The sequence below is a fragment of the Schistocerca nitens genome, chromosome 2, assembly GCF_023898315.1.
Source record: "Schistocerca nitens isolate TAMUIC-IGC-003100 chromosome 2, iqSchNite1.1, whole genome shotgun sequence".
NCBI lineage: Eukaryota > Metazoa > Arthropoda > Insecta > Orthoptera > Acrididae > Schistocerca > Schistocerca nitens.
Genome location: NC_064615.1, coordinates 377043911 through 377069045, shown reverse-complemented (window position 1 = coordinate 377069045; position 25135 = coordinate 377043911). Strand labels below are relative to the sequence as shown.

General features: G+C 44.7%; 3 non-coding genes across 3 annotated transcripts; all 3 read right to left on the bottom strand.

Annotated features, from left to right (window-relative positions):
* Positions 1-2350: 2350 nt before the first annotated feature.
* Positions 2351-2422, bottom strand: Trnaq-uug (transfer RNA glutamine (anticodon UUG)). The gene has a single exon. It is a non-coding gene; the product is annotated as a tRNA-Gln (tRNA).
* A 13493-nt stretch (positions 2423-15915) lies between these two features.
* On the bottom strand, positions 15916-15987 carry Trnaq-uug (transfer RNA glutamine (anticodon UUG)). The gene has a single exon. It is a non-coding gene; the product is annotated as a tRNA-Gln (tRNA).
* Positions 15988-24834: 8847 nt separating this feature from the next.
* On the bottom strand, positions 24835-24906 carry Trnaq-uug (transfer RNA glutamine (anticodon UUG)). The gene has a single exon. It is a non-coding gene; the product is annotated as a tRNA-Gln (tRNA).
* Positions 24907-25135: the final 229 nt, after the last annotated feature.

Genomic DNA, 25135 nt, shown 5'->3' with positions numbered 1-25135 from the left:
TCAGTTATTTTGCTCCCCAAACAGCAAAACTCCTTTACTACTTTAAGTGTCTCATTTCCTAATCTAATTCCCTCAGCATCACCCGACTTAATTCGCTACATTCCAATATCCTCGTTTTGCTTTTGTTGATGTTCATCTTATATCCTCCTTTCAAGACACTGTCCGTTCCGTTCAGCTGCTCTTCCAGGTCCTTTTCTGTCTCTGACAGAATTACAATGTCATCGACGAACCTCAAACTTTTTATTTCTTCTCCATGGGTTTTAATTCCTACTCCAAATTTTTCTTTTGTTTCCTTCACTGCTGGCTCAATATACAGACTGAATAACATCGGGGATAAGCTACAACCCTGTCTCACTCCCTTCCCAACCACTGCTTCCCTTTCGTGCCCCTCGACTCTTATAACTGCCATCTGGTTTCTGTACAAATTGTAAATAGCCTTTCGCTCCCTGTATTTTACCCCTGCCACCTTTATAATTTGAAAGAGAATATTCCAGTCAACATTGTCAAAAGCTTTCTCTAAGTCTACAAATGCTAGAAACGTAGGTTTGCACTTCCTCAATCTATTTTCTAAGATACGTCGTAGGGTCAGTATTGCCTCACGTGTTCCAACATTTCTACGGAATCCAAACCGATCTCCCCCGAGGTCGGCTTCTACCAGTTTTTCCATTCGTCTGTAAAGAATTCGTGTTAGTATTTTGCAGCAGTGGCTTATTAAACTGATAGTTCGGTAATTTTCAAGTCTGTCAACAATTATTATATTCTTCTTGAAGTCTGAGGGTATTTCGCCTGTCTCATACATCTTGCTCACCAGATTGTAGAGTTTTGTCAGGACTGGCTCTCCCAAGGCCGTCATTAGTTATAATGGAATGTTGTCTACTCCCGGAGCCTTGTTTCATCTACATTCTCTTCCATTTCTATAATATTATCCTTAAGAACATCGCCCTTGTATAGACCCTCTATATACTCCTTCCACCCTTCTTCTTTCCCTTCTTTGCTTAGAACTGGGTTTCCATCTGAGATCTTGATATTCATGCAAGTGGTTCTCTTTTCTCCAAAGATCTCTTTAATTTTCCTGTAGGCAGTGTCTGCCTTACCCCTTGTGAGATAAGCCTCTACATCCTTACATTTGTCCTCTAGCCATTCCTGCTTAGCTATTTTCCATTTCCTGTCGATCTCATTTTTGAGATGTTTGTATTCCTTTTTGCCTGCTTCATTTACTGCATTTACTGCACTCGTAAAATAACAGTACATTATTGTACTTTTATTTCGTTAATAAAAAGATTCCAGAGTTATTGTCGTGTTTGCCTAACTCAAAATACTGGGAAGAACTAAAGCTGATACAACAGTTTAGTATTAATGCTTCTCCATTATTCTATGGCATTATCTAGCTGCGCGACGTAGACCTGAGCGATCGTGTGCAAAATGAAGGAAGCCCTTTTGTTCCGAGGCATACCTTCCTCAATATTTTCATCATTTGCTTATTACATTTCTTCCTGCACTCCACTTTCTATTTCCACTACTCCATCCATCTTTTCTCAGATGAACACAGACTGTTTCGCACAAATTTAGTGCTTCTACGAGGCAGTGCTACCCACAGAACACGTGTCTTCCGCTATTCTAACTAATTGTGCCGTAAAAATTATCGAATTACAAAAACAGAGAAGTCGCAACTTTGCGTTTTATTGCTGATTATAAAGGGTAAAATAGAAAAGCTGTATGCTCTTCGTGTGCTACATTCCTCATCTCTTTTCGTAAGATATTTCTGCTATGAAGAACAGTTCATCAGCGTTAAGTAAAAATGTCTTTCGCACTAACTGAACAACTATGAACAACAGTTAATAACGAACGCTAACTGTTTGAAATGATGTCACGCGCCAGATGCAAACAGATATGATTTTTCAGTACTGATACATAAGATCTCTCCATCTAACGTTATATTCCCCAAAATAATTCCGTGTCAACGAACACGTTATACTGTTGAAATGCAATAAGTTTAGGAGTCTAGATTAATGTGAAATTCTCAACTTGAAGCGAAGCAGTTGGATAAAGTTCTTTCTCGTCCATCAATTGATCTTTCCTGGACTGCCAAGCTGCAGTTCATCTTAGGTTATCCGTGTCTCATGCCTGAAATACTGTAAACATATAATCGCCTCTCAGTCAAAGGTCAGCAGCTACACAGATTTGCTGTATCGTATTTTGCTACCGCTCAAGCGATGAATCAGCTTTTCCGCTTATTGCTTTCATCCTTCTCGCGAACTGATTGCAACTAATCTGCGACATGTTCTTCCTGCAGAACACATTTGCATCATACAGCAATCGTCGTACATCGAAAACTTTCATTTAAAATTTTAGGTCCCACCGAGATTTGAACTCGGATCGCTGGATTCAAAGTCCAGAGTGCTAACCATTACACCATGGGACCCTGTCTGTAAGAACGCCGGAGAATGAGTACTTCTAACGGCTTAACCGGTAAGAGGTGCTGGGTTGAGTCACGCTCGCTGGTCGCGTGTCTTGTTACCACCGCTACCGCTCCATTCATCCGATAGTGCGGTCGCACATGTAGTTTATTTTTGGATGAGATATGAGCTTAGTCAAGCTAGAGATACATATACCACTTCGTTCAAGACTTACATTTCTGTTCTAAACAGTATAAGACGGCAGTTTTTGAAGATATTAATTTCTTTTCGTTATAAGTACGCAATCGCCCTATGAATCACCAAGGCATAACAAAAACATTGCAATAAAACGTAACACTGTATTTCAAGTATGTTGTACCGCAGTCAGGATCTGTTGTGTGGTACAGAAAACGGTGGGAGTGGAAAGTGGCTAGACATTGTTACGTGGGCATAAATTCTTAACAACATTTATCATGCTGGCGCATTAAGTTTGTAGCGTTTTTGTTTTGTATGTTGCTGTGGGATTTATTTGTCGTTGTCATTTTGTATTTGTAGATCATTGTTGCTACTTCAGTTCACATATTATCATTTTGACATTTAAAGATAGTGAGGAGAGGCGTGGACCCTAGGATATGGAGTACCAAGTGGAGAAATCGGAACATTTCCGACATATTCTTCTGTTTGAGTTCAATAGAGGGGTGTCAGCAGCGGAGGCCTCCAGAACCATTTCCTCAGTGTATGAGGATAATGCGATTGGACAGAGCTCGGCAAGAAAATAGTTTCTTCGTTTTAAGAAAGATCGCTTTGACATTGGTGACTCTACACGTTCAGGAAGACGTTCGGGGTTTTGATGAAGATTGTTTAAACGCATTAACCCACAATGATCCAAATCATTCTAGTCGAGAACTGTCAAATGTGATGAAATGTGATCATTCCACAACCGTGTGACATTTGCGTGCATTGAGGGAGGTTCTAAAATAGGGTACCGTATGCTCTAAGTCGAAAGCACAAAACTTGAACCCCCCTGCGGGTTCGGGGGCTAGAATAGGCCCGCGGTATTCCTGCCTGTCGTAAGAGGCGACTAAAAGGAGTCTCAAATTTTTCGGCCTTATGTGATGGTCCCCTCTCGGGTTTGACCTCCATCTTTCTAAATTATTCCGAAGAGCGAGCCAATTGGGGAAGGGCGCCTTACATGGTGCACTGTATCCGTCGTGCATTGAGACCTTTAGCCGGATTTCTCGTCGTTGCAATGGTGTCCCGCTCGTTTTCGATCTCTTGGGCGATTACCACGCTGCACTCTGCAGTGTTTCTTTTCACTGCGACGACGACCTTGGACAGTTTTGCACCTAAGATCCAGCACGGTAGCCAGTCCGTTGTGGTGGGGCCGCCATGTACCCTCTTGGTTGTAGCCCCCTGACAACACAGGGATCGCTCTACTGATGCCTGCGCCGTAAACTCCCCACGTATGCCAAGGAGTAGATGCCCATCTCCCTGGGGCATCGGGACTCCCGGCAATGGCCATCCTGCCAGGTGGCTATTGCTGCGGCTGGGTGGCGCCCGTGGGGAGGGCCCTTGGTCGGAGTAGGTGGCATCAGGGCGGATGACCCGCAATGAAGCGTGGTACATCATCTCTCGCTGGCGGCCAGCCGCCAGCAGTCTCTAAGCGTTCTCGGGCTCAATTTAATGCTGAAAAGTACAATCCGAAAACGTTCCCCTCTCTGGCCACGCCGTGGGAGGAACATAAATCTCAGGATGGCAGTAGCAACTATTCGCCCCGATTCTTAGTTTGTACGAGAGCTGATGGGGAGTCTTTTCTCTCCACAAAGCCTCAGTTCTTCGTCGAGCATTTAGAGGACAAGTTTGGGGAGGTGGAGGGTTCGTCAAAAATGCGCCCTGGATCGGTCCTGATACAAACGGCATCCTCTGCCCAGTCACGGCGGTTACTTGCTTGTGACAAGTTGGGGGATGTTGCTGTTACGATCACACCGCATAAGAGTTTAAATATGGTCCAGGGTGTTATTTTCCATAGGGACCTCCTTTTGCAGTCTGATGACGAGCTGCGCGCCAACTTAGAACGTAGGGGTGTTCATTTCGTCCGGCGCGTTCATCGGGGTCCGAGGGACAATCAGGTTGCTACCGGTGCCTTCATCTTGGCCTTCGAGGGTGATACATTACCGGAAAAGGTCAAGGTGATGGTCTACCGATGTGACGTCAAGCCCTATATCCCTCCCCCGATGCGGTGCTTCAAGTGCTGGAAGTTCGGCCATATGTCTTCCCGATGCACTTCCAGCCTCACATGTCGAGATTGCGGACGCCCATCTCATCCCGATACTCCATGTGCCCCGCCTCCCATCTGCGTCAACTGCGGGGAGCACCATTCACCTTGCTCGCCAGACTGCAGAATATTCCAGAAAGAGCGCAAAATCATGGAATGTAAGACCCTGGACCGACTGACTTATACTGAGGCCAAAAGGAAATACGACTGATTACATCCAGTGAGAATGACATCTTCCTATGCCGCTGCTACAACACCTGTGCTCGCCCCATCAGTTTCGCGACTTCCGGCCGGATCGCTGAGTGGTACAACTCCTCCTGCCCCCTTGCCAGTGGGGGGCTCTACCCACCGGGTTGCTCCTGCGCCACCTACCTCAGGGGCAACGCCATCCCCCCCCATCAGGGACGTCCGTCCCTGCTTCTAAGCCGGAGAAGTGTCCAACTTCTTCGGCTTCTCACGCTCGCAAGGGGTCCCTTGGGTCCCTCCCTTCCCAGGCTTCCACCAGCGGGAAGGCTGACGACCGCCAGTGGCGTAAGTGCCCACAATCAGCTGGTCGAAGGGCTTCACGATCCTCCTCAGTCCCAGAGACTGAATCGGTGAAGCCCTCCCAGCCAGTCAAACCCAAGGAGCAGCGTGAGAAACCAAAGAAGAAGAGCTCTAAGCCCAAGGAACTCGCGGTGGCAGCCACCCCACCGCAACCTTCCAGCTCTGCGTCTGAGGACGAGGTGGAGATTCTGGCGTCCGCTGAGGACCTCGATCTCGGCGGTCCCTCAGACGCCATGAATAGCACTAGCGCGGGTGCTCCATCGGAGACAGCAGGTGACCCGGCGGCGTAATCTGCCTTCCCAGTCCCGTCACGCCTTTCCCAGCCATGGCCAATACCATCCTCCAGTGGAACTGCAGCGGTTTCTTCCACCATCTAGCTGAGCTCCGCCAACTTATCAGCCTTCACCCTTTCTTCTGCATTGCTCTCCAGGAAACTTGGTTTCCAGCAATGCGAACCCCCGCCCTCCGTGGCTATCGGGGTTATTATAAGAACCGAGCAGCTTATAAAAGGGTGTCTGGTGGCGTCTGCATATATGTCCTTCACACTCTACACAGCGAGTCTGTCCCTCTCCAGACGCCTTTAGAGGCTGTCGCTGTACGCGTGTGGACGCCACAGGCTGTTACCGTCTGCAGTCTTTACATTCCACCGGATGGTGATGTCTCGCAGCATGTCCTGGCTGCACTGGTCGCCCAATTGCCGCCACCTTTCTTGCTATTGGGCGACTTCAACGCCCATAACCCTCTGTGGGGTGGGTCAGTGGCAACAGGTCGAGGCGCCATCGTTGAGCGTTTATTGTCGCAGCTCGATCTCTCGCTGTTAAATGATGGTGCCTTCACACACTTCAGTGTGGCGCATGGCACCTACTCCGCCATTGACCTTTCAATCTGTAGCCATAGCCTCTTACCGTCTGTCCAATGGAGTGTGCATGACGACCTGTGTGGTAGTGACCACTTTCCGGTCTTTTTGTCACTACCACAGCGCCACTCTTCTGGGCGCCCTAGCAGATGGGCTATGAATAAGGCTGACTGGGACTTGTTCTCCTCCACTGCCGCTTTTGAGCCTCTCTCTACTGATGACATTGATGCGGTGGTTCAATCGGTCACCACCGGCATCGTTACTGCCGCCGAATCTGCCATTCCCCGTTCTTCTGGGTCCCCTCGGCGGAAGGCTGTGCCTTGGTGGTCGCCTGAGATCGCTGAAGCGATTAAAGATCGCCGGCGGGCGCTCCAGCGTCACAAGCGACATCCCTCCATAGACCACCTTATCGCCTTCAAACGGCTGCGTGCGCGGGCCCGCCTCCTTATCCGCCAAGGCAAGAAGGAGTGCTGGGAGCGGTATGTGTCCACCATTGGCCTCCATGTCACTCCATCGCAGGTCTGGGCCAAGATTCGACGCGTCTACGGCTATCGGCCACCTGTCAGCGTCCCTGCGCTCTCACTGAATGGAGCAGTTTGTACTGACTCCGACGTCATTGCAAACCACTTAGCAGAGCATTTTGCTATGAGTTCCGCTTCTGCGAATTACCCCCAGGCCTTCCGCTCCATTAAAGAGCGGATGGAATGTCGGAGCCTTTCGTTTCGCACCAACCACCTAGAATCTTACAATGCTCCATTTAGTGAGTGGGAATTTCGCAGTGCCCTAGCTGCTTGCCCTGATACCGCTTCTGGGCCAGATGGCATCCACTGTCAGATGCTGAAACACCTTTCAGTGGACTGTCAGCGGCGCCTTCTCGATCTTTACAACCGTCTTTGGGTCGAGGGGGAGTTTCCGTCGCAATGGCGGGAAGGCATTGTCATCCCCGTTTTGAAACCTGGAAAGAACCCTCTGGAGGTGGACAGCTACCGTCCCATTAGCCTCACCAACGTTCTTTGCAAGTTGCTTGAACGGATGGTGAGCCGGCGCTTGAATTGGGTACTGGAGTCTCGGGGCCTTCTGGCTCCGTCTCAGGGTGAGTTCCGTAAAGGCCGCTCCGCCACCGACAATCTGGTGAGCCTGGAGTCGGCCATCCGTACTTCGTTTGCCCGCCGTCAGCACCTGGTCGCTGTCTTTTTCGACATGCGGAAGGCGTACGATACGACATGGCGTCATCAAATCCTTTCTACGCTTCATGGATGGGGTCTTCGGGGTCCTCTGCCGATTTTTATCCGCAATTTTCTGTCGTGTCGTACCTTCCGCGTGCAAGTCGCGGCCTCGTATAGTTCCTCCCACGTCCAGGAGAACGGTGTGCCACAGGGTTCTGTTTTGTCTGTCTGTTTTTAATAGCCATTAACGGGCTTGCTGCGGCCGTGGGAAATTCTGTCTCCGCTTCCCTGTATGCTGACGACTTTTGCCTTTACTACAGCTCTACTGGCATTGCAGCTGTTGAACGTCGGCTACAGGGCGCTATCCGTAAGGCGCAGTCTTGGGCTGTAGCGCATGGGTTTCAGTTTTCGGCAGCCAAGACCCGCGTTATGCATTTCTGCCGGCGCCGAACAGTCCATCCTCAGCCGCGGCTTTATCTTGCCGACGAACTCCTTGCTGTGGTGGAGACCCACAGGTTTTTGGGGGTGGTTTTCGATGCCCGGTTGACTTGGCTGCCTCATATTCGGCAGCTCAAACAGGCGTGTTGGCGGCATCTCAATGCACTGCGATGTTTGAGCCACACCCGCTGGGGCGCCGACCGCTCTACCCTGTTACGGCTCTACCAGGCGTTAATCCAGTCCCGTCTGGATTATGGGTGCCTGGCATATGGCTCAGCATCCCCGTCTGCGTTGCAGGTGCTGGACCCAATTCTCCACAGCGGGATACGCCTTGCCACTGGTGCTTTCCGCACCAGCCCTGTGGACAGCTTACTAGTGGAGGCAGGTGTCCCTCCACTGCGGTTCCGACGCCAACGTTTGCTGGCCGCTTATGCTGCCCATGTTCTAAGCTCGCCCGGGCATCCTAACTATCGTCTCCTGTTCCCGCGATCGGTCGTCCGTCTGCCAGAACGTCGGCCCCGCTCTGGTTGTACAATAGCGGTCCGCGTCAAAGAGCTTCTCTGCAGGCTTGGGTTTTTCCCTGTTCCACCTCCTTTCCGGGCGCCTCTGCGTACACCCCCGTGGTGTGTTCCTCGCCCTTGCCTTCGGCTCGACTTGGCACAGGGCTCGAAGGACTCGGTCCCTCCAGAGGCCTTCCGCCGCCGCTTTTATTCCATCCTGGCCACGTATCAGGGCTCTGGCATTGTTTACACCGACGGTTCGATGGTTGCTGGTCGTGTCGGGTATGCGCTAACTCTAGGGGACCATTCCGAACAACGTTCCTTGCCGGATGGCTGCAGCGTTTACACTGCTGAGCTGGTCGCCATCTTTCGTGCCCTAGAGTATATCCGCTCCTGCTCAGGTGAGTCCTTCGTTATCTGTAGCGATTCCCTGAGCGGTTTACGAGCTCTCGACCAGTGTTTTCCTCGTTCCCGTCTGGTGGTGGCTATCCAGGAGTCCCTGTCTACTCTTGACCGTTGCGGCCGCTCTGTGGTCTTTGTTTGGACCCCAGGCCATGTTGGGATCCCCGGGAATGAGAATGTTGACCGTCTGGCGAAAGAGGCCACGAGTACATCATCTCTTGATGTTGGCCTCCCAGAGACTGATTTGCGGGCAGTCTTCCGCCGCAAAATTTTGGCGCTATGGGCCGATGAATGGCGCGAACTGACGACGCGCAATAAACTCCGTGCTGTCAAGGAGACGACGGCTGTGTGGCGGTCATCCCTGCGAGCCACTCGCAGGGACTCAGTAGTTCTTTGCCGGCTCCGCATTGGCCACTCCCGGCTGACACACAGTTACTTACTGCGCCGGGAGACCCTCTTCTATGTCGCTGTGGGGCGGCTTTGACGGTGGCCCACATTTTGATGGCCTGCCCCCTTTTAGCTGTGGTCAGGCAGACATTTAGGCTGCCTGCTACGCTCCCTGCCCTTTTAAGAGACGACTCCGCAATGGCTGACTTAGTTTTACGTTTTATTCGGGCAGGGGGCTTTTATCATTTAATCTGAGTGTTTCTATTTTCTGTTATTTTTTTGTGTTGATTCTGGCCTTTGGCCTATGCTTTTAAACTGATTTTTTAACGTGTTTCTAAGTGGTTGGCTTTTCCTTTTTTTATTTCTATGGTCGGCCAACCACCGTCACACTCTGTGTGGTTTTAGTTCGTTTTGTCTTGTCTTTGTCTCAGTTTCTCTTGTTCTGTGTCGTCTGTGCTCTATTCTGTTACACGTTTTTTATTCTCTGTGGGTGTTTTTTAGTACTTGGACAAAGGGACCGATGACCGTAGCAGTCTGGTCCCTTTCATCCCCCAAACCAACCAACCAACAAAACTTGAAGGGTGGCCAAATGTGCATCTCTTCTTGATCGTTATCAACTGGCTCGTGAACGATATTGAGCATTCCTGTCCTGAATCTTTACTGGTGACGAGAATTGGTGTCTTCGTGCTAACATAAGGCAGAGAAAGGAATGGTTGAGCCCAAACAAAGCAGCAAATCCCCATACAAAGACCCATGCGCATTCACAAAAGATAATCTTATGCATCTGGTGGAACAACGGTAATGTGATGTACTAGGAATTGCTTCCCCGATGTAGGTCCTCACTGCTGACATTTGTTGTAAAGAACTGAGGCATCTGTGCAGACGCAATCCAAGAGCAACGACCAGGCAGACTCCGTGCAATGGTGCTGTTCCACGATGAAGCCCGCCCACATTCTGCTAGACTGACAAAGAACATTATACAGAAGTTGCGCCCTCAGATTTTCACTTTTTCGGGTCTATCGACCAACGTTCAAAGAACATCCAGTGATAATCAAAAGTCGATCTGAATATGGCTCCATGCGATCTTCACCATAAAACCATATGATTTCTACAGTCGTGGACTCGAAAAGTTACCTCAGCGTTGGCAGACTGTTGTATAACAGTGAAGGAGTATGTATTATTGTTGACTAACGTATCTGTTATTTGTATCTTTGTGTTTATTAACCATATGGAAAAACGCTACGATATTATGCACCAACCTAATAAATACAGTGCTATCGACACACCTTCAAGTGGTTGTAAATGTAGGGTTTCGCAGGGATCGAATGAAGGGTAGAGCCACGGGTCGTAACACATCTGAAATGTAACGTCCAGTGTTCAAAGTGCCGTCAATACGAACAAGAGGTGACTGAGACGTGTAAACAAAGGCACCCCATACCATCACGCCGGGTGACACGCCAGTATGGCGATGACGAATACACGCTTCCAATGAGCGTTCACCACGATGTCGCCAAACAGGGATGCGACCATCATGATGCTGTAAACAGAACCTGGATTCATCAGAAAAAATGACGTTTTGCCATTCGTGCACCAAGGTTCGTCGTTGAGTACAGCATCGCAGGCGCTCCTGACTGTGATGCAGTGTCAACAGTAACCGCAGCCATGGTCTCAGAGTTGATAGTCCATGCTGCTGCAGACGTCGTCGAACTGTTCGCGCAGATGGTTGTTGTCTTGCAAACGTCCCCATCTGTTGACTTAGGGATCGAGACGTGGTTGCACGATCCGTTACAGCCATGCGGATAAGATGCCTGTCATCTCGACTGCTAGTGATACGAGCCCGTTTGGATCCAGCACGGCGTTCCGTATTACCCTCCTGAACCCACCGATTCCATATTCTGCTAACAGTCATTGGAACTCGACCAACGCGAACAGCAATGTCGCGATACGATAAATCGCAATCGCGATAGGCTACAATCCGACCTTTATTAAAGTCGGAAACGTGATGGTACGCATTTCTCCTCCTTACACGAGGTATCACAACAACGTTTCACCAGGCAGCGCCGCTCAACTGCTGTTTGTGTATGAGAAATAGGTTGGAAACTTTCCTCATGTCAGCACGTTGTAGGTGTCGCCACCGGCACCAAACTTGTGTGAATGCTCTGAAAAGCTAATCATTTCCATATCACAGAATCTTCTTCCTGTCGGTTAAATTTAGCGTCTGTAGCACGTCACCTTCGTGGTGTAGCAATTTTAATGGTCAGTAGTGTATATACAAATCTTTCAAGTTGGATTCATTGCCATATGTGTGATATTTTAAAAAATGAAGACAATGCCGTGCAGTAGGGGGCTACTACGTTTAAATCACGTGTTTTAAATGTTGATTAAGTGGATGAGACGCACTTGTTCTAGACAGAATCAGGAATTCCTACATCGGATATAGATAATATGTGATTCTATGTGAGTATACTACACGAAAATTCTTTGTAAATATTTCTTGTAATTTTGCTTATTGTAATGATATCGTCTCTGTTCCACACACAACATCGTAATATTTATTAATAGGCACTATCCCTTCTGAAGAAGACAGTTTTAAAACTGTCGAATTCATGGCCAAGGTTTAATAAACCTGCATTTTGCGACTGGTTGGCTGTTATTTCCAGTTCAGTGAAGCTCTTCATGCACAGTTTCTGAAGTGCAGCCAGCCGTTTTTAAAACCTTCAAATCTACTGTGCCGTTTAAGCCGTAGAAATTTACATCTTCTGAGAACGCCGGTATAACAGCTCTGTACGGGTTTTATAATGGAAACGCTGCTACTGCTACTTGTAGCGTGTACCGCAGAAGATTTCCTAAACTCAGAGTACCAGATTAATGGGTATTTTTTCGTGTTTTCACCAAACTGCGTGCCCACCAATTGTTCCATCTTAACGTGCAAATGAACAGTGTCGATGAAGTAGGCGACAGAGCTGGTAGAACACAGTCCTTCAAGAAGCACACGCCGAATTTCTACAGCTATTGAGTTGTGACCTGACGGAACTAGTATCGTCAGACCACAACTGTGGGTTCATGCAGGGCTGTGGGAGATTGTTCATTTTTAATTACAACAGATGAAATATTAATTCACTTTATTACATAAATGAATAATAGATTTACTTACTTTTGACACACTTCTTTGCCACAGGAGTACTGGATAATTTACAACTGTCCTGGACTAGCAAAGCATCACTTGATGCACTAATCAACAACTGTTCTCTTTAGGTACAGAACATTTCGTAATTGTAACATGTAAACTTTCGCGGGCGGAAGTGTTACAGTTAATAAAATGTTCCGGGCTTTTACGCCCCAGTCGAATGGATTTCACCTTAAAGCCCAACGTTTCGTCCCCATCTTCTGAGGGAATTTTCAAAGGGGATCGAAGCTTATTTGAATATTCGGTTCACACCCTGGCAAGCTAATGACTACACCAAAATTCCGCTTCCACGTGCTTTCGGTCAGTGACGTGACGTCACATGTTTTGACTGCGCGAGAATAGAAAAATTCGAGGACATGCTTTAGAAACTGCGAAGAAAAAACCGAATATTTGGTTCCCATACATGGATGATACGTTTATTTTGTGGCGGCTTGGCAGGGAGGAACTGGGTTGTCTTCACAAGCATCTCAACGGGATCAGTCCAAAGATTCAGTTTACCATGGAGGAGCAGGTAGCCGGAAGATTGAATTTTCTTGATGTGCTGGTTTTCAAGAAAGGAGGTGGCAGCTTTGGCGACACGGTTTACCGAAAACACACACACAAGCCGTTACCTACACCGGGATTCGAACCACCTCCCACATCAAAAGCGAGGCATCATAGAAACGTGGGCTGATAGAGCAAAGGAAAATCTGCAAACCGGAGCTGCATGACGCATAATTAAAACATCTCACCCACACATTCCTCAAGAATGGTTATTCCTTCGTTGAGGTGAAAAGAACGTTAAGACCATCGCGTAGAAACCACTGCGATGCCCAGGCATCTATGATATCAAAAGTTTTCCTGTCTTTCATTAAGGACGTTACTGACCACATAGGAAAAATCTTGAAAAAGCGGAAGTTTATTGGAAGAAGTTCTGTCGGCTACAAGGATGGGTATGTTTTTGCATTATTCTAGCTGTCAGGTGAGACATCCCCCGAAGATGGATAGGCAAAAATGCTCACTTTTATTGACCACCAACGTCCCCGTTTGGTTTACATTCTAACAGCTGTATCTCTGTAACCATTAAAAACTGCACACACCTTGTACAGAATGTTTTATTGGACTGAGTCTATACTACCACCTCGTAAAATATTTACTTTTACTCCTGTAATAACCTGCATAGCAGATGAAAATTTAAAGAATCAAACGTTGTAATTCCTGCAAGTTGTTGAAATGTTTCACTTTCCTCATAGTTTCCTTGCTCTCTTTCAGTTCAAACACCGAAGTTTACTCTAAGGAACACGGGACGTATTCCAGTGTTCGTGCTGAGCAATTCAGTTGAAAAGAATAAGTTTGTAGTTGAATGTGGTATTCAGTTTGAAGACTGCTCTGATGCTGCTCTCCATGTTAGTCTATCGTGTAAATGCCCCTTCATCTGCCGGCCGGGGTGGCCGAGCGGTTCTAGGCGCTACAGTCTGGAACCGCGCGACCGCTACGGTCGCAGGTTCGAATCCTGCCTCGGGCATGGATGTGTGTGATGTCCTTAGGTTACTTAGGTTTAAGTAGTTCTAAGTTCTAGGGGACTGATGACCTCAGAAGTTAAGTACCATAGTGCTCAGAGCCATTTTTGAACCCCTTCATCTCTGCATAACTGCTGCAACCAACATCCGTTGGCACCTGCTTATTGTACTCAAGCTATGGTCTGACTCAACTGTTATTACACACTTCCTTCCATAACGAAACTGACGAGTCCCTAATGATTCAGAACATGCCCTAACAACAACTGATCCCTTCTTTTAGTCAAGTCATCCGTAACTTTCTTTATTCGAAGATTCGGTTCAGTACTTCTTCATTAGTTATTCGATCGATCCATCTACTCGTGGGTAATACTTTTCAGAAACTTCTACAGTCTTCTTGTCTGAACTGTTTATCGTTCGCATTTAACTTCCGTACATTCAAGACCAATACTTTCAGAAAAACTTACTAACATTGCAATTTATATTCCATGTTGAAAGAGTTCTGTTTTTCAGAAACTCTTTTCTTGCTGTTGCCAATCTGCATTTTATTTCCTCTCTGCCTCAGCCATCGTCATCTACTTTGCTACCTACATATCGAAACTCGTCTAATACTTTAAGTGTCTCATTTTCTAATCCGATTTCCTCAGCATTGCCAGATATATTTCCGCTACATTGCTCTATCCTTGTGTTACTTTTGTTAATGTTTGCCTTACAAACTCTTTTAAAAACCTTATCCATTTCGATCACTTGATCTTCCGAGTCGTATGTTGTCTCTGAAACAATTACAATGTCAGTTGTCGGACGACAGAATATTTATTTATTCTCAGTGAACTTTAGTTACCATTGCAAATATCTCCCCCCTTTTTTCTTTTTCTTCAACTTACAGATTGAATAAGTTAACAGATAAGTTACAACCCTATCTCACTCAGCCCTCAACTAATACTTCCCTTTCATGTCTTCGATTCTTATAACTGCAGCATGGTCCATGTACAAGTTGTGGATAACTTTTCACTTCCTGTGCTTTATCCCCGCGACCTTTAGAATTTCAAAGAATGTATTCCATTCAACAGTGTCGGAAGTTTTTTCTAAATCTACAAATGATAAAAGCCTAGGTTTTCCACTCGTCATGCTATCTCATAATAAATCTGAGTACAAGTTAAGTGAATAATACATAATATTTCGTCCGCAGCAGAATCATTATCACCGCTAAACTCGTTTAGAACGCATACACTTACATGCTATGTCTACCTAGTGATACAAACCATAAAAGAGATAATACAGAAAAATTCGTTCTGTCAGTCATTCACATAAATGTAAGTTTGTACTGCCTCCATGAAACCGTAAGAAACATCTCAACGATTCCAAAGCTACTGCAGTTCGAGTGGACTTTGTGGCGTATAATTTGTGACTTCTTTGAGTGCTTCTGCAAGACACACTAGAAAGAAATAGTTTTGTACATTTTTCCTTTTATTCATGACTGATAATATTTGCTATAGTTGTAATAGTCTTTTATTTCCCATAAAAGGCAAGCATAGCCAGGTTTCAGGACAACAGTCCCATCTTCTGGTGCATCTGGAAGATTAAAAGTAAAACGTGACGCCTATACAACTTGTCAAACTCTAATAAACCCATCAGAACTTGTAGAAATATTCTAGAGAGGATACCACATATATGTTTAGAATGTCCACACGAGTGAACAGGGGTTGAAATAGTGATTCTCTGGTAACTGGCACGTAAGCAGAAAATCCATCTCACACATTCTGTACTCGTATGGAGTATTCTCTTTAGAATACTACTACGAGTTTTGTTGCGTTTTTTAGTGTTTTAAAATCTATATAGTCGTCACACTTTAGTCGTAATTTTTCAGATGCACCTGTAGATTGAAATTTCGTCCTGAAACCTGCTGGCCCTTTCCTTTTATTAAAAATAAAAATTTGTTACAATTGTGGGGGATGTTATTAATCATGGATAATACACATAAAAGTTATGAATGTCCTCTCAAGAGAAACATGTGTCTTTTCCTTGGTCATGGTAACCTAAATTTACTGAATTTGTCAAGGTGCATAGAGCCATAGGTTTGTATATTTTTATGTTTAATTGGAAGTTCAGCTGCTGTGAAGTTCGACCTTACCTTATTGAATTTTAGCTCATGTTACTAAAAGGGTGTTCATAACTCCCTCGCATTTTCAAGTGATTTTACTCGTTCAGTTGCAATTAATTTGCGAATGCCAAGTTTTCCATAGCAATATTCTATACTTAAAATGTTAGGTCCCACCGAGATTTGAACTCGGATCGCTGGATTCAAAGTCCAGAGTGCTAACCATTACACCATGGGACCCTGACAGAAGCTGCTGAAAAGCATCGAATATCTCAAGCACCGTTACGACGCTGGAGCCACAGACATTGCATGAGTCACGCACGCTATTCGCTTGCGGTCCTCAGAGCGCCGGGCATCAGAAGCGATCTCCCTGAAGGCGATCAAATATCTCACTCAGATCTTATGAGATTCTTATTAATTAGGAGACATCCTACGCTTTCTTTCGAACTGCTAATTACTTATCTAGGCGCGCAGTCCGGAACCGTGCGAATGCTACGGTCGCCGGTTCGAATCCTGCCTCGGGCATGGATGTTTGTGATGTCCTTAGGTTAGTTAGGTTTAAGTAGTTCTAAGTTCTAGGGGACTAATGACCACAGCAGTTGAGTTCCATAGTGCTCAGAGCCATTTTACTAATTACTTAAATTTAATAAATTCTGCGATACATTCCGAGGTAATGGTGGATTGCCTTCTGAGTGTCTGAGCGTTCGTACGAGCTATACATTAACACCGAAATAAAAGGAATGAGCTGTGCTCATAAAACGTAGTCTTTATATCACCTGCTCAGTACCTCTCTGACGCCACCCTAGACCAGTGTGCTGTCGTTACAACCCAATACTAGCAGAAGCGGGGAGTCAGATTTTAAAATGATCTTGCCATACATCAGTGCCTGAGGGCAGTTACTCTACGTCGTGACAAAATAGGAGAAATGTAGATATATCGTAATAAACACTAATTAAATGTTCTACCTGTTCTTCACACTATGTGCTTCTAAAGGTATCTTCCGTCTTCACGTGTGTCTAGGTGAAATACTTAGAACATTCCCATGAATATCATGATTATGTTGGCGATATTCAAGGCAATCATCTAAATACTTCACTTACACCTACACACATCTGGATATGGATCATACCATCGAAAATAAAGCCAAGGGAAGGTTGTGAAACCTCCCCTTAGAAAAATTTATGAATTACTATGCTGTTAAACCCCTTACGTTACTTGATTTTCAAACAGCTGAACAAAACTGAACGTGCTGAGACATTTCTCTCTTTTCTTATTCTGATCATCAATAAACTGACACACAATATTTCTAGCGCAACGCAATCTGACTCTCAATAATCCCTACAAAAGAATGGCCCTGACTAACAATAACCTATACCTTTCATGAATCACTTACCTCACAAAAATCTTCGTTACTCGAACTACTGCAATACAGCGAGCGCTAATACTGCCAGCTAAATAAAAGATTGTAACTACTGAAGGCATTAACTACTGATAGGCATAGTTCGCAAATGAAAGATATTGGTAGAGAACAAACAATGTATTTACCTTATTAATCTTCAAAAGTCATGCTATATCAGTTCATGATATGCAGTATTACAAATTTACTCTTTCTGGTGGACAAACGTCCAGATCATCCGCTCTCAAAACTCCGCCATCTCTGTCCCCACATCCACCACTGCTGGCAGCCGGCCGCGGTGGTCTAGCGGTTCTGGCGCTGCAGTCCGGAACCGCGGGACTGCTACGGTCGCAGGTTCGAATCCTGCCTCGGGCATGGGTGTGTGTGATGTCTTTAGGCTAGTTAGGTTTAAGTAGTTCTAAGTTCTAGGGGACTTATGACCTAAGATGTTGAGTCCCATAGTGCTCAGAGCCATTTGAACCATTTTGAACCACTGCTGGCGGCTCACCGCCAACTGCGCAACACTATGCGCTGTTCACATCCAACTGCCAAACGCTACAATAGCGAATATTCCAACAATGCCAACCAGCCACAGACTGCACACAGCACAGCCAGTGATTTTCATACAGAGCGCTACGTGGCGTTACCAACATAAAAACCTAAACAGCCTACTTACAGTTGCAGAACCTTACTTTTCACAATATATATAATCGACCTAGTGAATAACGTCGAAAGTTCCACGTGGCTTTTCGTGGATTATGTGTTGCATAAGGAGGAGTTTCAACGCTAGAAAATTCTAGCGAAATGCAGGTACACCTGCAGAGAATCGACCCTCGGTGCAGGGGTTAGTAGTTCTCTCTCTACGTAAACAAATGTAATATACTGCAAATACGTAGGCAGAAAGACACATTATTCGATGACTAAGCGATTGTAGGATAATCACTGGGAGTATGTGTAAGGAACGGAATAAGATGGAATGACGACAAAAAAAATTAATCGCAGGCAAGATTGATATCTGACTGAAATTCATTGGAAGAATCCTCCGGAAATTTAGTCCACCCACGAAGGATGCATCTTACAAAACCTTCGTTGGACAAATACTTGAATACTGCTCGCCAGTCTGGGATCCGTACCAGATAGGATTGATAGGGGAAATAGAGAGTATACAGAGAAGAGCTGCGCTTTTCCTAACAGGTCCTTCAGTAAGTGTAATAGCGTCACGGAGATGCTCAGTCAACTTTAGTGGCAGACGCTGCTAGAGAGGCGTTCTGCATCACGTTATGAGTTACTGTTAAAGTTATCTGTGACATACCGTAAGGTAGCTTGCGGAGTACAGATGTATAAATCGATGTAGGTGTGTTTGTAGCGTGAGAACAGAGTCCGCGCCAAAGTTCGAACGTCTTACTGCTTACCCAGGTTGCCACGTCATTACCATTCGATCTACAGAGATCGACAGCTGTATGGCATAAGTTAGCTTAAAGTCACATGGAGGTCGTTAAAGACAAATTAAAAGCTTAGCTGGACAAGAATATGAGAGGGAATTGGTCCTGAAAGTATCATCACAGCATTTGCCTAATGTTATGTAATGGAAACCACGGAAACGTAAATCTGAATGGTCAGGTGGGTATTCAACTTCTTTCCGCTCAAATATCAGGCCAGCCTCTTAAGCACTGTGTCACTTAGCTCGTCCATGAAATAACGTCCCCATATTCAAATGTTGCAGTGAGAACAAATATCTCTAAATCTAAAGCTAAATCTCGAATCCACACATTAAATACAGGCTAACGAGAGAACACCAAAGGAACACTTAAGTAAAAACACTACTTACGAAAAATTTCGGAGAGAAAAAATTGTCTGGATGAAAATCGAACTCTCAGAACAAGAAAACGAAAAGATAAGTAGGGAGATCCAAGAGATACAGACTTGCAAAAGGATATGTAATTTTATTTAACAATTTTCACCAGCAAACAAAATTGAACTGTGTGTATCGAGGAAGGTTTGCCGAAAATTTTAAAGTGTCTGAATACGCATCTTTACAGACATGGTATTCAGGAAAGTTTACTACTGGTTTAAAAGATGGAATAGATCGTTTCCAGTGGCCCGTTGCTATGTAACTGCATTTCGTAATACTTGAACTGAACGCCTTTAAAACATTCCTTCAACATACCCTCCAACAACTTTTCAGCTATATGTTGAAGATAGTTCGTACGCTTATGTTCCATGTTCTCTGCGTACACTAGATGGAGATTAATTTGACACAGTTTAAGTACATTTAAGTACATAGGACTAAATGTTCAGAGAATATAAATAAACAAGCGATTCCAGGTCGTCGTAGCAAGAAAGTGCAAAGTTTCGCAGCAAAGATCTAATCGGGTTCAGGAAGTAAGCAACAATAACCATAAACAGTCTTGCAGACTGTGCATAAAAACCTGTTTTTTTCATATATACTCTCACTATTGTTTTTTTTTCTTGAAAAATTTTGATGTATTTCTCGATCCATTCTTTTCCTTTGCTAATTTTGTGGATCATCTTGACATTATAATTTATGTTACTGAATGGATAAATGTAACACACCACGCACTCCGCAGTATAGAAAAAAGGCATGAACATTCTCCGTACATATTGCAAAAACACAAATTAAACTGGCGTAAATACATTTTCTTACGAATAATGTGTGTGAGGAGAGGGGTGGGGAGGGGAGGGGAGGGGGGGGGGAGCTCGGGACGCTCATCGACGAGGCTATCAGCGCTTCTTACGAATAATGCTGAAGACAAAAGTGAGATTCTTATTAAAAATTTTGCGAAAGAGACCCTACACTTTTTTATAAAAACTTCCTAAAGGAAATCGAAAACTGTGTTTAACGTGGTGGGAAGCATTACGGTTGTCCTACAACAAATATTGCACAAAATCTCTTTCTAATTTCCTAGGTCCTCGAGTCTTCCCTACGTTGTATCTATGTCCACCAAGATGAGCAATTTTCTGAAGAGGAATTTGCTGACATGTTTGTCATGGTTACCAACCTAGATTAGTGTCGTCTCGCTACAATAAAACCCCACTGGATAGCCTTTCGTATAAAGCGTCTGCTTCGGGGACGGTTGGCGTGATAGCGCAGTCTGAATGCGCCGGATGGATTAACGACGAGGGCCAGTATGCCCACCAGCCTGGATGTGGTTTTTAGGCGGCCTCAGATACACACTATGCAAACATTTACTACAATTTCTACAATTTCTCACACTTGCACAATGAATTTGCTACAGACGCAGACAGATGCGGTACACTGGGGGGAGCCAGTGAACAAGAGACTGATGACATTAGGTGTGCAGTCTCCATAAACACATAATCAGCGCCGGCCGGTGTGGCCGTGCGGTCTAGGCGCTTCAGTCTGGAACCGCGTGACCGCTCCGGTCGCAGGTTCGAATCCTGCCTCGGGCGTGGATGTGTGTGATGTCCTTAGGTTGGTTAGGTTTAAGTAGTTCTAAGTTCTAGGGGACTGATGACCACAGCAGTTGAGTCCCATAGTGCTCAGAGCCATTTGAACCACATAATCAGCAGCAGCAGCAAGTAATATCAAGTGCGACTTAACTCTACGGAACCTCGAAATTTCTGGTTTTCTGCGTGTATATGGGATGTCCTATGTCGGACAAACAGTTGGGTTGCTTGAAATCCGTCGTACAGAACATCAAACACACGTAAGTCTAACACAGCCTTCGAAACTGGCTGTGGCGCAACACTGTCGCGAATCACAACTTGAGGGAACGTGTGATTTGGCTCTAACTCTGACTCTGGGACTTTTATTTATTGTTCATAATTTCTGCCTGTTATCTGAAAAGCTGATGAAACAGGCCATAGAAATCACGTTTTCTTAAATAGTAATAACTTTATATATATTAAATGTTTATTTCTGATATTTATGTTTTTAGGACTACTACTACACCTACCACTATAAAACTGCAATAAAACCGCCAACCATTTACCGAACCACTAATACTCCTGTTAGCACTAAGGAATATGTTCTGGTTTTTTTTTTCATTTATTATGGTGCATTTAATCTGCAGATGGTAGTTTCCGCTACTGGATCCGCCTTTTTACTACCCCCGCAATAGCTATTCTCTGCTGGATTTCTTGGCTATAGGGCCGCAGTTACCAGCATTTTCATTATAACGAGCAATTCCACCATTCTGTGTTACGTCTTAAAGTCATACTTTCATGAGCACTTGTACCAACGCAATATAGATTCTTGAAACCTATTTCATTCGATGATCGCAGACCTCAGTTGTTTTCTCTCCATCTGCAGAGTATGTTGTCTAGTCACGATGGCAGCAGGTTGGCGTGTGGTTGAATACCTCGTGAAGTCTTCCTTTGCTTTCCTGGATGCTGCGGCTGCAGTATCATCCAAGATGCACCACGTCGACTCACTCCTTAACGTGACTTTGATATCCAACGCTCTTCAAGCCTGACGGCCATTACCCGCCACATCTTCGAACAGTGCGCAGTTTCACAATATGTATTCTGGTGCCGGCCGCTGTGGTCTCGCGGTTCTAGGCGCGCAGTCCGGAACCGTGCGACTGCTACGGTCGCAGGTTCGAATCCTGACTCGGGCATGGATGTGTGTGATGTCCTTAGGTTAGTTAGGTTTAAGTAGTTCTAAGTTCTAGGGGACTGATGACCACAGCAGTTGAGTCCCATAGTGCTCAGAGCCGTTTTGTATTCTGGTGTGCCCAGACTGCCTCAAGCGCAGCTATCATTCATCTGTCTTTTGATTTTGTATAGATACGCCCATTCAGATGTTGTATCAAACCTCTCGACGGGTTCAGAAGTCTCATTTTTGGTCCCTCTGCTGCCAGTGCCTGAACTGTCCCATTTGTTTTACCAGTTGTAATATGCGATCTTTTATTAACTTTTTCGAGCTGGCCTCAGCTCCAAGCATCCTTCGTACTTCCCTTTGATCGCCTTTCTTTAACCAGTGAAAGGATCCCCTTTTCCTAATTTCCAAGTCCATTGGGCGTATTCCTAGAATTACTTACAAAGTATTTTTTTTTCGTTTTATTGGTCAAAACATTCCACAATAGTACATTATTTTCAACTGACATTTAAAAGAAATAAAACACACTAAAAGTAATTAATTACAGGTTCCTTGAAATTTCAGAAGAAATCAAAGTCTAAACCAGATAGTGATGTTTGTCACTTGACCGTATTTGTTTTTCAAAGATCAAATTGTCTCTCGTTTCTTCATGTTCTGAATCGCATCGTCGAAAATGGAGTTCACATGACGGTTCTTTTGTGGAAGTTGGCGTATGTATCATAGTAATTATTCTTGCGTAGTAGCTTGTGATGCTGGTCGCAGATGTACGTCCAAAAATCTCCTTCGCTCCTTTCGTTATTCGGGGTAGTGCCGCAGGCGCCTGTTAATCTTAAAAAAAATCCCTCGTGGAACTCTTCTCAGTAATGAGCTGCGGTCTGTGAGGATTGTGTAACAAAATAGTTCGTAAAAATCGGGCGGGTAGAAAGCCTCATTACCACTTCAGATCTCAAGACGTGACCGCACAACTCACCCCACTCAGGACATCCATCACACGCTCGTCTCTTAAAAATTCTCTACACTGGTTGCCGTATCCGCTGCCATTGGGCACTTGGAAAGATAAATGGGACTATGAAGTTGTTGCCGAGTGACCTAAGTATTTAAGTGATGAAAGATAAATCTGGCGATGAATTATCCTACACCATTTCCTTCCGTAGCGTCATCGGTAAAAATCGGCTACCTCACTGCGATGCTGACAATCTGTTCCTCTTCTCCTCCTGTGATTCTTCACTGGGACGTCTTGTTCCCCAGTTTATTCTTCTTCTTTGGAAAAGGGTGCTGTAGAAGGAAGTGACTGGGTGAATAAATTACAAAAAGTGAACTTCTGTGAAGAGAAGATGTGGAAATAATTCTCTGCCACATCGTACATCCCCTCACCCATGGTAGAGGAAGAGATAGGATAGTGGGCCGACTGTAAGGAGCAGTATGCGGTTAAGTTGTGCGTACAGATAAAGAAGGTATATCCGAGCCACATTACGAAGTGTTTTGCAGGTATAAAGAAAAAGAGAACACGGAGCAACGTTAGAGAGTAAGACATCAAACCTACCGGAAGTGTGATGGAATCCAAAACAAGCAACTTGTAATCCAATTTCTTCTGCAGTTCAGGAGTTTTGCACTTTCATCACCTCGCTTCCCGTCATTTCATATTCATTTATGTGGATTTGCCAAGTTTTGTGGCCTCATTGCCCCTATTCTGTTTGCGACTTTCACCAATTTTAATAAAATAGGAGTAGTTTTTACACCCACTTTCCCCCGTTGTATATATTTTGTTGGTTCCACTTTCTTTCCTCTCATCTTATCACTTCTACTTTTCTTTTTCCTGAGCTGTCTAAATAATGCGGTATCCTGTCCCTGTACATGTTGCACATACTTCTCATTTTTCTCTTTCTCCTTTTTTCTCCAACCTGTCTTCTTCCTGTTCTCATTCGAACCAGTCTGATTCTCTACCGTTGTCTCTCTTCTTACACTACGTTCCAGTTCCAGCTGTTGCTAATGTTATTTCACCATGTCTTTGTCGGAGCACATAGACATTCTAAATGTTTCACATTTCAAACTTCCTCCTTTTTGTCATATGCACAAATGTTTTATTCTCTATTCTTCTGCTATTTTCAGCTTCTGTAAATTTTACAAATGTGACGACCACAGACACATATGGAAATTACAACTTTATGTCTTTCTTTTTACACCAGTGTATATATTTATGAAACATTAGTTGGTTATCTGATACCTCTTATACTTTTCAAAAAAAAATAGACTTAAGTATTTTAACATTAAAATAGGAAGCACTTTCCTGGTGTTACGCAAATATTATTTATTTGATCACTAACCGTCTTTCAAGCTTCTTAGCCCATCGTCACATGAGAACTGAACGTTGCAATCACAGATAAAAATAACATGCAATTAATATAGAAGATACATAAAATGATATCATGTGTTTGAGAATGAAAGAATTAATTTTTTATAGTCAAAGAAACACAAAAATTGTTTTCTCTGCCGTAGGACGTATTGTTTCTATCTGAAGATATTCACCTACATAATTTACAACATAATTTATTGCAGGATTAATTCAGTTACCTGGTCACTGAAAATTTGTTAGGAGATACTTGAGAACGCTGAGAACCACCAGAAACGTTTCAAGATATGGCTGCCATTTGGTAATAATGTACAAAAAAAACATAAGAAATTTAATTTTTATTTTGCTTTCACAGGCCTAAAATTTTGCATCAGTTCTGTGTAAATGTGGCTCTGTTTAGGCGCCTTAACGTAAGTATTTATGCAGTACTTCTATTGGAACGAAATAGTTTGTTGCTGCATTTTTCTCTGGAATAAGTCGGAATAAATGAAGTAGTCGCAGTATGGTTCAGCTGCTTCACCAATGAAAAGCTAAAGCTCCCTTACGACTGTATCAGCTTCTCGTTGAAAGGTCATCTGCTATGCACCCTGACCTTATCGCGCTACAGCATACGCTAGTAATCAGCTGTTCACTGCTGACCCTCTGTTGCATATATCAACAGTATTCATTTCCTTGCAAATGGTGCGTGTCGTTTTCCTATTCTTGGAAAACTTGCATTCGACACGTTTTCCATAGCAATATCCAGTACTTAAAAATGTTAGGTCCCACCGAGATTTGAACTCGGATCGCTGGATTCAAAGTCCAGAGTGCTAACCATTACACCATGGGACCTGCCAGAAGGTTGTGGCAGATCTGAAACTCTTCTACGTGTTCTAAGATGTTGCAACAGAAACTTCATTGAGTCACGCAAGCTGGTGGGCTCGCGGTGGCGTTCTGTGACGCTCTGAAGACGGATGCGCCTCTATCTATATTTTCCAAGAAATTGTCAGCCTGAACAACTTAAAGTATAATTGTGTTCTTTTTATCGTACAACAAGTCTTAGAACTTTGTATGAAGGCTG